Source organism: Aegilops tauschii, chromosome 3 (genome assembly GCF_002575655.3).
Source record: "Aegilops tauschii subsp. strangulata cultivar AL8/78 chromosome 3, Aet v6.0, whole genome shotgun sequence".
NCBI classification, from domain to species: domain Eukaryota; kingdom Viridiplantae; phylum Streptophyta; class Magnoliopsida; order Poales; family Poaceae; genus Aegilops; species Aegilops tauschii.
Window position 1 is genome coordinate 507,569,036 of NC_053037.3, and position 12,274 is coordinate 507,581,309.

Consider the following 12,274-nt stretch of genomic DNA (forward strand, 5'->3'; position numbering starts at 1 on the left):
TTTTATGATAAAGACTAAAAGTAAAGAAAACAAAATAAACGGTAATAGAAATAACGGTAGAATAATATGATAGAGAATAGACCCGGGGGCCATAGGTTTCACTAGTGGCTTCTCTCAAGATAGCATAAGTATTACGGTGGGTAAACGAATTACTGTCGAGCAATTGATAGAATTGAGCATAGTTATGAGAATATCTAGGTATGATCATGTATATAGGCATCATGTCCGTGACAAGTAGACCGACTCCTGCCTGCATCTACTACTATTACTCCACACATCGACCGCTATCCAGCATGCATCTAGAGTATTAAGTTCATAAGAACGGAGTAACGCTTAAGCAAGATGACATGATGTAGAGGGATAAACTCATGCAATATGATATAAACCCCATCTTTTTATCCTCGATGGCAACAATACAATACGTGTCGTTTCCCCTACTGTCACTGGGATCGAGCACCGCAAGATTGAACCCAAAGCTAAGCACTTCTCCCATTGCAAGAAAGATCAATCTGGTAGGCCAAACCAAACTGATAATTCGAAGAGACTTGCAAAGATAACCAATCATACATAAAATTTAGAGGAGATTCAAATATTATTCATAGATAATCTTGAGCATAAACCCACAATTCATCGGATCTTGGCAAACACATCGCAAAAGAATAGTTACATCAAATAGATCTCCAAGAGAATCGAGGAGAACTTTGTATTGAGATCCAAAGAGAGAGAAGAAGCCATCTAGCTAATAACTATGGACCCGAAGGTCTGAGGTAAACTACTCACACATCATCGGAGAGGCTATGGTGTTGATGTAGAAGCCCTGCGTGATCAATGCCCCCTCCGACGGAGCGCCGGAAAAGGCCCCAAGATGGGATCTCACGAATACAGAAGGTTGCGGCGGTGGAAATAGGGTTTTGGCTCCGTATCTGATGTTTCCAGGGTATGTGAGTATATATAGGCGGAGGAGGTCGGTCAGGAGAGCAACGAGGGGCCCACGAGGGTGGACGGCGCGCCCAGGGGGGTAGGCGCGCCCCCTGCCTCGTGGCCTCCTCGTTGATTGCTTGACGTCCACTCCAAGTCCTCTAGATCACGTTTGTTTCGAAAATCACGTTCTCGAAGGTTTCATTCCGTTTGGACTCCGTTTGATATCCTTTTCCTTCGAAACACTGAAATAGGCAAAAAAAATAGCAATTTGGGCTGGGCCTCCGGTTAATAGGTTAGTCCCAAAAATAATATAAAAGTGTATAATAAAGCCCATTAAACGTCCAAAACAGAATATATAATAGCGTGGAACAATCAAAAATTATAGATACGTTGGAGACGTATCAGTGAATCTAAAGGAGAACTGGATGGCAGTTCCTTACCTCCCCTCATCTTAGAGGGAAATATCTTGGTCTTAGCATCCTTCATATTCCTCATAGTGATAAATTGATAATAATCTGAAGTGACTCAACAAATATAGCTATGCTCCCTGGCAACGGCGCCAGAAAAAGGTCTTGATAACCCACAAGTATAGGGGATCGCAACAGTTTTCGAGGGTAGAGTAATCAACCCAAATTTATAGATTCGACACAAGGGGAGCCAACGAATATTTGTAGGTATTAGCAGCTGAGTTGTCAATTCAACCACACCTGGAGATTAATTATCTACAGCAAAGTAATCAGTAGCAAAGTAGTATGATAGTTTTGATAGTAGTGACAGCAGCAATAGTAACGGTAACAGTGATAGCAGTATTTTGTAGCAAGTGCAACAGTAACGATAGTAGTAGTAACTTAGCAAGAACAATATAGGATAAATTCGTATGTATTGGATCGGTAACTTGTTGGATGATATTCATCATGTGACAGTCATAACCTAGGGCGATACGGCACTAGCTCCAGCTCATAAATATAATGTAGGCATGTATTCCGTAAATAGTCATACATGCTTATGGAAAGAACTTGCATGACATCTTTTGTCCTACCCTCCCATGGCAGCGGGGTCCTATTGGAAACTAAGGGATATTAAGGCCTCCTTTTAATAGAGAGCCGGAACAAAGCATTAACACACGGTGAATACATGAACTCCTCAAACTACGGTCATCACCGGGAGCGGTCCCGACTATTGTCACTCCGGGGTTGCCGGATCATAACATGTAGTAGGTGACTATAACTTGCAAGATCAGATCTAGAACATGGATATAATGGTGATAACATAAACGGTTCAGACCTGAATTCATGGCACCCGGGCCCAAAGTGACAAGCACTAAGCATGGCAAAGTCATAGCAACATCAATCTCAGAACATAGTGGATACTAGGGATCCAACTCCTCACCGACCAGCGAGCCTACAAAGGAATTACTCACTCCCAGTGGGGAGCATCATGGAATTGGCGATGGAGAAGGGTTGGTGATAAGAATGAAGATCCCCCTCTCCGGAGCCCCAAACGGACTCTAGATATGGCCTCCCGATGAAGAACAGGAGGTGACGGCGGCTCCGTCTCGTGGATCGCGATAATTCTTTATCCCTCATTTTTTCTGGAAAAATAGGATTTTATAGCGTCGGTTTTAGGGTCTGCGGGGCCACCAGGTGGGGACAACCCACCGGGGCACGCCTGGGAGGGCAGGCACGCCCTAGTGTGTTGTGCCCACCCAGGTGCCCCCCTCCGGTGGCTCTTGGGTCCAAAAATTCTCTTTATTGATATAAAAAATCCTCGAAAAGTTTCGTTCCATTCCGAGAACTTTTATTTATGCACAAAAACAACACCATGGTAGTTCTGCTAAATACAGTGTCAGTCCAGGGTTAGTTTCATTCAAATCATGCAAATTAGAGTCCAAAACAAGAGGAGAAGCGTTAGGAAAAGTAGATACGTTGGAGACGTATCAGCCTCCATCTCCTCATGCCACCCCATGAAGTCCTGCCTTGAGGTAGGAGACGGTGGGGTCACCTCGACTCCTCTGCCCGTAGAGGCACGGATGGTCGCCTCCGGCCGCCGCATCGGCTCTAGGGCGGCCGGGGTCGAGGACTTGGGGCGTCCGAGCTCTCTTCTGTCTTTGGCCAAAGGTTTTTTTCCTTGGTCTTCAACGGCCGAAGTTTGAACCTCGGCCACAGGATCGATGGTGACGCCTTCCGTGTTTAAGACGGAAGGGGAAGGAGATGTGTTTGCGCCTATTCCGCTCTCCGCCATCTCGGGCGGGGAGAGTTTGTTCTCCGATGATTTGTCACCGAGGAAGGCGCGTTGCGGACTGTGAAGGCAGGAGATGTGTCAAGAGTTAAGAGGATATTGATTAAAACATATCGCGTAAAGCACAGTGAATAAAAATACCTCCTCGGCGGCGACCTCTCCCTGTGCTTCGAGGGGATCACGTCCTCGGAGGAATCGGCGGTGGCGGATGGCTGACCGAACTGGGCCATGAAGGCTTTTCGAAGCCTCCTTCAAGGTTGAGGAGGACCATCCTCCTCGGGGTGTTTAGATGTCACCTTCTTCCTCTTAGGGGAGTCAACCTCCCTCGCCCCCTCGTCTTCTTCCTCCTCCTCGTGAGCAGAGGAGATGGGGTGTCCTCGGACCTGGTGTCCGAGGGTTCTCAGATCCGCAGTCCCTCCCTCTTCCTGTTCGGCTCTTTCTTCTCCTTAGCCAGAACCACATATGGTTTCTCGGCCAGCAGAACTTCGAGTTGAGGAGTCTGGGCCTCTTCAGGCAATGGCGTCGGGCAGTTCATTTTCTCTGCCTCATTGCACCAAGCCTGATTATAGAGAAGTAAATATGATTGCTCTAATAAAGAGACATAAGATGAAGAAAGGGTAAAAGCTGTGAATAAACTATTTTACCTCAGATGGGCCGCGGTCAGCCTCGAGGCTTCAGTCTTCTCCTTTCTTGGGGAACATTGATACGTCTCCAACGTATCTATAATTTTAGATTGTTCCATGCTATTATATATTCTGTTTTGGACGTTTAATGGGCTTTATTATACACTTTATATTATTTTTGGGACTAACCTATTAACCGGAGGCCCAGCCCAAATTGCTGTTTTTTTGCCTATTTCAGTGTTTCGAAGGAAAGGAATACCAAACGGAGTCCAAACAGAATGAAACCTTCGGGAACGTGATTTTCGGAACAAACGTGATCCAGAGGACTTCGAGTGGACGTCAAGCAATCAACGAGGAGGCCACAAGGCAGGGGGCGCGCCTACCCCCTGGGCGCGCCCTCCACCCTCGTGGGCCCCTCGTAGCTCCACCGACCTACTTATTGCTCCTATATATACCTACGTAACCCGAAAACATCAGTTACGGAGCAAAAATCCTATTTCCACCGCCGCAACCTTTTGTACCCATGAGATCCCATCTTGGGGCCTTTTCCGGCGCTCCGTCGGAGGGGGCATCGATCACGGAGGGCTTCTACATCAACACCATAGCCTCTCCGATGATGTGTGAGTAGTTTACCTCAGACCTTCGGGTCCATAGTTATTAGCTAGATGGCTTCTTCTCTCTCTTTGGATCTCAATACAAAGTTCTCCTCGATTCTCTTGGAGATCTATTCGATGTAATCTTATTTTGCGGTGTGTTTGTCGAGATCCGATGAATTGTGGGTTTATGATCAAGATTATCTATGAATAATATTTAAATCTCCTATGAATTCTTTTATGTATGATTGGTTATCTTTGCAAGTCTCTTCGAATTATCAGTTTGGTTTGGCCTACTAGATTGATCTTTCTTGCAATGGGAGAAGTGCTTAGCTTTGGGTTCAATCTTGCGGTGCTCGATCCTAGTGACAGAAGGGGAAACGACACGTATTGTATTGTTGCCATCGAGGATAAAAAGATGGGGTTTACATCATATTGCATGAGTTTATCCCTCTACATCATGTCATCTTGCTTAAAGCGTTACTCCGTTCTTATGAACTTAATACTCTAGATGCATGCTGGATAGCAGTCGATGTGTGGAGTAATAGTAGTACATGCAGGCAGGAGTCGGTGTACTTGTCACGGACGTGATGCCTATATACATGATCATACCTAGATATTCTCATAACTATGCTCAATTCTATCAATTGCTCGACAGTAATTTGTTTACCCACCATAATACTTATGCTATCTTGAGAGAAGCCACGAGTGAAACCTATGGCTCCCGGGTCTATTCTCTATCATATTAACCTACCGTTATTTCTATTACCATTTATTTTGCTTTCTTTACTTTTAGTTTTTATCATAAAAATACGAAAATATTATCTTATCATCTCTATCAGATCTCACTTTTGCAAGTGGCCGTGAAGGGATTGACAACCCCTTTATCGCGTTGGTTGCAAGGTTCTTATTTGTTTCTGTAGGTGTGTGGGACTTGAGCGTGGTCTCCTACTGGATTGATACCTTGGTTCTCAAAAACTGAGGGAAATACTTACGCTAATTTACTGCATCACCCTTTCCTCTTCAAGGGAAAACCAACGCAGTGCTCAGGAGGTAGCAAGAAGGATTTCTAGCGCTGTTGCCGAGGAGTCTACGCACAAGTCAGCACATACCAAGTACCCATCACAAACTCTTATCCCTCGCATTACATTATTTGCCATTTGCCTCTCGTTTCCTCTCCCCCACTTCACCTTTGCCTTTTCTTCGCCCTTCTTCTGTTCGTCTTTTCGTTTGCCTTGATGTCTTACTTGGCTCGTTTGCTCGTTTGGTTGGAATAGTTGTGTATTTATTGCTAAACAGAGAACCTAAGATCTATGGATCCTCATCCTCTTGCCAATCTTTTTAAGAGATCCAATTATGATGAACCAATTCCTAGTGATTTGGGTGCACTAGATTATCTTTATAAGGTTTTGCTTGAAATCCGTGAATCTGAAAATTGTGATGAAGTGCTTTATGAAGTGATTCACGATAGATCTTTGAATAAAAAGCATGACTGCAATGATGTTATTATAAATTCTATTAATGTCAATTGTGTTAATAATATGCAAAACCCTAAGCTTGGGGATGCTTAGTTTGCTATGTCTACTACTTGTTGCAATGATCATGATTGGGGAGATTCTTCTTATGATCTAGAAAATTTATTTAAGCCCCATCATGAATATGAGATTGATAATAATGTTTGCAATAGTATTTAAAGTGGGTTTGGAAGAGTGTCAACTTTAGATCCCACATATTTGGATAATGTTCAATCTTATGAAGTTTTTGATAAAAGTGGGTTTGGAGAGGTCATGACTTTAGTTTATGTTATTCCCACTATTTTGGAAGAGTGTCAACTTTGCATGCATGTGGATCATCTAGAGAATATGTTATGTGATAGCTATATTGTCGAATTTGAATATGATCTTACATGTAATTATTATGAGAGAGGAAAATATGGTTGTAGAAGTTTTCATGTTACTAAATTACCTCTCTTCATGTTGAGATTGCTATCGTCACTTTCTTCTTCCTTGCATATGCTAGTTTTTGCTTGCCTTGCAAATTTGTTTGCTTATAATATGCCTATGCATAGGAAGTATGTTAGACTTAGATGTGTTTGTCACGTGTTTTATGATGCTCTCTTTGCGCTGCAATTCTTGTCTTTCATGTGAGCATCATTAAAATTATCAATGCCTAGCTAAAAGGCTTTAAAGAAAAGCGCTTGTTGGGAGACAACCCAATATTTTTACTTGCTGTTATTCAATAAATCTTTGATCTAGCCTCTGGTTAGATGTGTTTTTATGTTTTAATTAGTGTTTGTACCAAGTGAAACCTATAGGATCTTCTTGGATGATAGTTACTTGATCTTGCTGAAAATTCCAGAAACTTTCTGTTCACGAAAACAATTGTTTAAAATCACCAGAACGTGATAAAATACTGATTCCAATTTCAGTAGATCAATAAAAAAATTATCTAGGTCTTCCTATTTTGGTAGATTTTTGTAAGTTCCAGAAGTTTGCGTTAGATACAGATTACTACAGACTGTTCTGTTTTTGACAGATTCTGTTTTTCGCGTGTTGTTTGCTTATTTTGATGAATCTATGGCTAGTAAAAGAGTTTATAAACCATAGAGAAGTTGGAATACAGTAGGTTTAACACCAATATAAATAAAGAATGAGTTCATTACAGTAACTTTAAGTGGTGTTTTGTTTTCTTTCGCTAACGGAGCTCACGAGATTTTCTGTTAAGTTTTGTGTTGTGAAGTTTTTAAGTTTTGGGTAAAGATTTGATGGATTATGGAACAAGGATTGGCAAGAGCCTAAGCTTGGGGATGCCCAAGGCACCCCAAGGTAAAATTCAAGGACAACCAAAAGCCTAAGCTTGGGGATGCCCCGGAAGGCATCCCCTCTTTCGTCTTCGTCCATCGGTAACTTTACTTGGAGCTATATTTTTATTCACCACATGATATGTGTTTTGCTTGGAGCGTCTTGTATGATTTGAGTCTTTGTTTTTTAGTTTACCACAATCATCCTTGCTGTACACACCTTTTGAGAGAGACACGCATGATTCAGAATTTGTTAGAATACTCTATGTGCTTCACTTATATCTTTTGAGCTATATAGTTTTTTCTCTAGTGCTTCACTTATATCTTTTAGAGCACGGTTGTGGTTTTATTTTATAGAAATTATTGTTCTATCATGCTTTACTTATATTATTTTGAGAGTCCGACAAAACAGCATGGTAATTTGCTTAAATTGTGAAATTAGTCCTAATATGATAGGCATCCAAGATTAGTAAAAACTTTCTTATAAGTGTGTTGAATACTAGGAGAAGTTTGATACTTGATAATTGTTTTGAGATATGAAGATGGTGATATTAGAGTCATGCTAGTTGCGTAGTTGTGAATTTGAGAAATGCCTGTGTTAAAGTTTGTGATTCCCGTAGCATGCACGTATGGTGAACCGTTATGTGATGAAGTCAGAGCATGATTTATTTATTGATTGTCTTCCTTATGAGTGGCGGTCGGGGACGAGCGATGGTCTTTTCCTACCAATCTATCCCCCTAGGAGCATGCGCGTAGTACTTTGTTTCGATAACTAATATATTTTTGCAATAAGTATGTGAGTTCTTTATGACTAATGTTGAGTCCATGGATTATACGCACTCTCACCCTTCCACCATTGCTAGCCTCTCTAGTATCGCGCAACTTTCACCGGTACCATACACCCACCATTACCTTCCTCAAAACAGCCACCATACCTACCTATTATGGCATTTCCATAGCCATTCCGAGATATATTGCCATGCAACTTACCACCGTTCCGTTTACTATGACACGTTCCATCATTGTCATATTGCTTTGCATGATCATGTAGTTGACATCGTATTTGTGGCAAAGCCACCGTTCATAATTTTCATACATGTCACTCTTGATTCATTGCATATCCCGGTACTCCACCGTAGGCATTCACATATAGTCATATTTTTGTTCCAAGTATTGAGTTGTAATTCTTGAGTTGTAAGTAAATAAAAGTGTGATGATCATCATTATTAGAGCATTGTCCCAGTGAGGAAAGGATGATGGAGACTATGATTCCCCCACAAGTCGGGATGAGACTCCGGACAAAAAAAAAGAGGCCATAAAAAAGAGAAAAGGCCCAAATAAAAAAATGAGACAAAAAGAGAGAAGGGACAATGTTACTATCCTTTTACCACACTTGTGCTTCAAAGTAGCACCATGATCTTCAAGATAGAGAGTCTCCTATGTTGTCGCTTTCATATACTAGTGGGAATTTTACATTATAGAACTTGGCTTGTATATTCCAATGATGGGCTTCCTCAAAATGCCCTAGGTCTTCATGAGCAAGCGAGTTGGATGCACACCCACTTAGTTTCCTTTGTTGAGCTTTCATACACTTATAGCTCTAGTGCATCCATTGCATGGCAATCCCTACTCACTCACATTGATATATATTGATGGGCATCTCCATAGCCCATTGATACGCCTAGTTGATGTGAGACTATCTTCTTCTTTTTTGTCTTCTCCACAACCACCATTCTATTCCACATATAGTGCTATGTCCATGGCTCACGCTCATGTATTGCGTGAAGATTGAAAAAGTTTGAGAAACATCAAAAGTATGAAACAATTGCTTGGCTTGTCATCGGGGTTGTGCATAATTAAATACTTTGTGTGATGAAGATAGAGCATAGCCAGACTATATGCTTTTGTAGGGATAACTTTCTTTGGCCATGTTATTTTGAGAAGACATGATTGCTTTGTTAGTATGCTTGAAGTATTATTATTTTTATGTCAATATTAAACGTTTATCTTGAATCTTTCGGATCTGAATATTCATGCCACAATTAAGAGAATTACATTAAAAATTATGCTAAGTAGCATTCCACATCAAAAATTCTGTTTTTATCATTTACCTACTCGAGGACGAGCAGGAATTAAGCTTGGGGATGCTTGATACGTCTCCAACGTATCTATAATTTTTGATAGTTCCATGCTATTATATATTCTATTTTGGACGTTTCATGGACTTTATTATACACTTCTATATTATTTTTGGGACAAACCTATTAACCGGAGGCCCAGCCCAAATTGCTGTTTTTTTTGCCTATTTTAGTGTTTCGAAGGAAAGGAATACCAAACGGAGTCCAAACGGAATGAAACCTTCGGGAACGTGATTTTTGGAACAAACGTGATCCAGAGGAATTGGAGTGGACGTCAAGCAATCAACGAGGAGGCCACGAGGCAGGGGGGCGCGCCTACCCCCTGGGCGCCCCCTCCACCCTCGTGGGCCCCTCGTAGCTCCACCGACCTACTTCTTCCTCCTATATATACCTACGTACCCCGAAAACATCAGATACGGAGCAAAAACCCTATTTCCACCGCCGCAACCTTCTGTGCCCGTGAGATCCCATCTTGGGGCCTTTTCCGGCGCTCCGCCGGAAGGGGCATCGATCACGGAGGGCTTCTACATCAACATCATAGCCTCTCCGATGATGTGTGAGTAGTTTACCTCAGACCTTCGGGTCCATAGTTATTAGCTAGATGGCTTCTTCTCTCTCTTTGGATCTCAATACAAAGTTCTCCTCGATTCTCTTGGAGATCTATTCGATGTAATCTTATTTTGCGGTGTGTTTGTCGAGATCCGATGAATTGTGGGTTTATGATCAAGATTATCTATGAATAATATTTAAATCTCCTATGAATTCTTTTATGTATGATTGGTTATCTTTGCAAGTCTCTTCGAATTATCAGTTTGGTTTGGCCTACTAGATTGATCTTTCTTGCAATGGGAGAAATGCTTAGCTTTGGGTTCAATCTTGCGGTGCTCGATCCTAGTGACAGAAGGGGAAACGACACGTATTGTATTGTTGCCATCGAGGATAAAAAGATGGGGTTTACATCATATTGCATGAGTTTATCCCTCTACATCATGTCATCTTGCTTAAAGCGTTACTCCGTTCTTATGAACTTAATACTCTAGATGCATGCTGGATAGCAGTCGATGTGTGGAGTAATAGTAGTACATGCAGGCAGGAGTCGGTGTACTTGTCATGGACGTGATGCCTATATACATGATCATACCTAGATATTCTCATAACTATGCTCAATTCTATCAATTGCTCGACAGTAATTTGTTTACCCACCGTAATACTTATGCTATCTTGAGAGAAGCCACGAGTGAAACCTATGGCTCCCGGGTCTATTCTCTATCATATTAACCTACCGTTATTTCTATTACCATTTATTTTGCTTTCTTTACTTTTAGTTTCTATCATAAAAATACGAAAATATTATCTTATCATCTCTATCAGATCTCACTTTTGCAAGTGGCCGTGAAGGGATTGACAACCCCTTTATCGCGTTGGTTGCAAGGTTCTTATTTGTTTCTGTAGGTGTGTGGGACTTGAGCGTGGTCTCCTACTGGATTGATACCTTGGTTCTCAAAAACTGAGGGAAATACTTACGCTACTTTACTGCATCACCCTTTCCTCTTCAAGGGAAAACCAACGCAGTGCTCAGGAGGTAGCAAACATGTTTTTGGACGACTTAAATAGCATCGCCCACATGTCGTCCAGATCGGCGCGGAAAAACTTATGCATCGTATCGTGTCTTCGGTGTTGTACATCCACATCGTGCTGGCCCGGAGTTGGAGGGGAAGATTGGGACGCTGAAGCACGACGTCAATCACATCTACTAGCTTGATGTCGTGCCCAATCTGTGATTTGAGCCTCTTTGGGAGCGTTTCCACCTTGCTTGGGTTTCCCCGATCGAGGTATCTCCTCATCCAGGAGACCAATCTCCTCATAGGCTCGGTCGTAAAGGCGGGGATCCCCCGTTGGCCTTCGGCGGGCAGCTCGGTGATATAGAACCACTCTCGGTGCCACACCTTAATCGTCTCCATGAAGACGCCTTCTAGACAGATCGCCTACTGGAGTTTACTTATCATCGCCCCGCCGCATTCGGCAAGCGGGGCGCCGCTGCTCTCCGGCTTGATGCTAAATATCTCCAGCCACAAGCCGAAGTGTGGCTCGATGCGGAGGAAAGCTTCATAGACGGTGATGAACACTGCGACGTGGACAATGTAATTTGGGTCTAGGTGGTGGAATTCTAGCCCATAGAAGAATATCAGCCCCCTCACAAAGGGATGGAGGGGGAACCCCAGACCTCGCATGAGGTGGGGGACGAAGACCACCCTATCCCCTGGATTGGGAGTAGGGATGCGCTGACCGGGCTCCGACGTCTGACATGCTGCTCCGGCAGGTTTGTAACCAGGGGCTCAGAGTTCGTTGATGGTGCCCTCCATGACATTTTGGAGGCCACCCACTTGCCATTCAGTTCGGCATCAACCATAGCTGGTGAGGGCATGCAGGCACTGTAAAGGGCTTAGAGGTTTGGGAATGAATCTGGAGCGCTTGAGCCCTGGAGGCTTTGAGCAATGGTGCAAAGTAGGCTTACCACCCCTTGATTTTATAGGTCAGTGAAAGACCAAGAGTCCCCCTACTACGCTGGATAAATCACCACGTTCCAACCTTTCGTGTTGTTATGCGCACATTGGGTGAAACAATTCGTTAATGATAACCCCTGAAAAAGGGAGGACAATTTCTGCATGGATGAGACATGCCAATGGGAAAGCTGCCTCGCACCGCGATTCAACAACGACTGGCTCACTTAGCGCCATAGGGGGTGACGGTTCGGTAAAAGTTGTCACGCAAGGACCACTGTTCACACCTGCGCGGCAGGCCTTTGAGGCTAAGCTATCTTAGGACTTCGGGTGCCAACGGCCCTTGAAACATGTGTCGGCGGGTAATCCCGTTAAGAGGAAGCTCAATAATTGCTTTAAATGAAGGAGATCTTGGATCTGAATAAAAGCTAGCTAGAGAAAGAACTCGCCTGCCAAGTCG